The sequence below is a fragment of the Coregonus clupeaformis genome, chromosome 15 (assembly GCF_020615455.1).
Source record: "Coregonus clupeaformis isolate EN_2021a chromosome 15, ASM2061545v1, whole genome shotgun sequence".
In the NCBI taxonomy this organism is placed as follows: Eukaryota; Metazoa; Chordata; class Actinopteri; order Salmoniformes; family Salmonidae; genus Coregonus; species Coregonus clupeaformis.
The window spans coordinates 5048212-5051068 of record NC_059206.1 but is presented as its reverse complement, the minus strand read 5'-3'; positions in this window follow the sequence as shown (position 1 = coordinate 5051068).

Below are 2857 nucleotides of genomic sequence, written 5' to 3'. Positions count from 1 at the left end.
TTGGAGGTGTCTGGTGTTTGTGTAATTCATTAATTAATAATCTTTATGATAATCATAACCAACAGGATGCTATGAACTATTTCAGACATTGTGACCCAGTTCAGTTACACTCTGGTAACTTTGATCACATATTAAACAAATTATAAATTATAACGGCTTTAAAAGGCATTCATTCATAAGCACTGCACATGCTTTACAATGAAAGTCATTCCACATTTATAAGCAAGTCATATCAGATAAACTGACAATGCTCTGGATCATTTATCAGTTACTCAATAAGAACATCACTACCAACTGCTGGCTGGATATTAGGGCTGAAGTTGATAGCACCATATTGTGTATGTTGGCAGAAATCCACTTACCAAAAAGCAGAGAGAATAATATAGGGGGGAGGAGTTTACTCCCAAGTACCTGTGTATAGCCTACCTGTGCAAAGGTGAAAGTAAAACGTTTGTTTATTCTGTAGATTTCCTGTGCAGTGTGTTCTCGAAACATGTAGATACAGTATGTGTGTATTATAGATTTATGGGGAGGGTTGTTGGGGACACACTGTGATTCTATTCACCCATGCTGATGGCCTGAAAGAGCAGAGCATTGAGGAGTTTCTCCAAGCAGGGAGTCAGCTTGTAGAAAAATGTGGGAGCAGGTACCACGTCCTCAACATTAAGGACAGGCCCCATGGCACTCAGGTCCCAGAGCTGCTGGAGCAGGTAGAGGAGATGGTGGCAGGAAACAGAGAGAGATTCTACAGCAGTCAGACCTACCAGGAGGCAGAGGACCAGGTCAGAGAGATGGAGGAAAATATCCATATGGAGAGACAGGAGAGGAAACAGGGAGGAGAGAGAGAGGCTTGAGAAACAGTGACAGGACTCTCTGAAGAAGATAGAGAGAGTGATCCAGGAACATGAGGTAGATATTAGAACAGTGAAAGAACCACTGAACTGGAGAGACAGGTGAAAGAAGAAAGGGATGAGAAGAAGAAGAGAGCTGGGGAGGGAGCTGAAGAGAGAGTCTGATAGGAGGGAGGAGATGGAGAGAAAGCTGGAGAGATTTAGAGAGAAGAGAGAGAATGAGAGAAGGGAGAGGGAGGAGAGACACAGACAGGAGATAGAGGAGATGATGGAGAACTATGAAGGAGAGGTCAGAGTTGAAGCAGAGAGAAACCTGATGAAGATGGTCCTACCTGAGTTACAGAGGAACATCATGATCTCACAGACAAAGATGGAGAGGGAGTTCAGCAGACAGACGGAGAAAAATAGACAGATGAAGGAGAAGGATAGACAGATTAAGGATAGAAATGAAGAAGGATAGAGAGATGGTGGAAAAGGATAGAGTGATAGAGAGACTGGTAGAAAGACTGACAGATTTGAACTGAGCAGCTCACATATACAGGGAGAAGGAGAAGAAGAAACAGGAAGAAGACAGGGAGAAGTGATGGAGACCTGAAGAATGATAGTGCAGATGTGATGACTCCATGGAAGAGTTAGAGAGGAGACAAGTTAGAGAGAATCACACTGTATTTATCCTACAATGTGAGTTCAAAAGTGGTCATCTTACTATTTGAGCAGTGTAATTTTTTCTATTTGTATAAGTGGTTATTTTACATGTTGAAACTTGAAACATAAGTATCTCTACAGTGAAGGATTTATTAGTTATTTATTTATTTACGTTGTCATGCATAGTTTGCTAGTTCAAAGAAACCCTTTAATAATGAGTGATTTGAATGACACCTCCCTTGTGAATTTACTCCCACGTTAACAATCAGACTCCCAATGACAACCACCTGAGATGGCTATTATTGCAATAAAGAAAATTAACTTAGTCAGTGGGAATTTCTTGTCTTGAATGATTCAATCTCAGGAGACAAGAGGAAGTGATAGAGCATCAGTCTGAATGGAGATGTCCATATGACTGACAGGTGGGGAGTTGGTCCTGAGTGGCGCAGCGGTCTAAGGCACTGCATCGCAGTGCTAACTGTGCCACTAGAGATCCTGGTTCGAATCCTGGTTTGAATCCAGGCTCTGTCGCAGCCGGCCGCGACCGGGAGACTCATGGGCGGTGCACAATTGGCCCAGCGTCGTCCAGGGTAGGGGAGGGAATGGCCGGCAGGGATGTAGCTCAGTTGATAGAGCATGGCGTTTGCAACGCCAGGGTTGTGGGTTCGATTCCCACGGGGGGCCAGTATATATATATAAAAAAAATATGTATTCACTAACTGTAAGTCGCTCTGGATAAGAGCGTCTGCTAAATGACGTAAATGTAAATGAGTTAAAGAGACATGCATTAATCTTCTCTGACCACTAGATGTCTCTGTTACACCACCAGAGGAGCAGGAGGACCCATGAGGAGTATAAGAGCAGGAGTAAACTACAGGTAATTGCCAAAATAACGGAAACACCAACATAAAGCGTCTTAATAGTGCGTTGGGCCACCACAAGCCAGAACAGCTTCAATGCACCTTGGCATTGATTCTACAAGAGCATGGAACTTGGACGTATGCGACACCATTCTTCCACAAGAAATTCCATAATTTTATGTTTTGTTGATGGAAAACGCTGTCTCAGGCACTGCTCCAGAATCTCCCATAAGTGTTCAATTGGTTTGAGATCCGGTGACTGAGACAGACAATGCATATGGCTTACATCATTTTCATGCTCATCAAACCATTCAGTGACCACTCATGCCCTGTGGGCATTGTCATCCTATGGGGGTATAGCCATGGTAGCCAAAATAATGGCCAAAATAATGACCTTCCCAGCATTTTTATACATGACCCTAAGCATGATGGGATGTTAATTGTTTAATTAACTCAGGAACCACGCCTGTATGGAATAACCTGCTTTCAATATACTTGGTA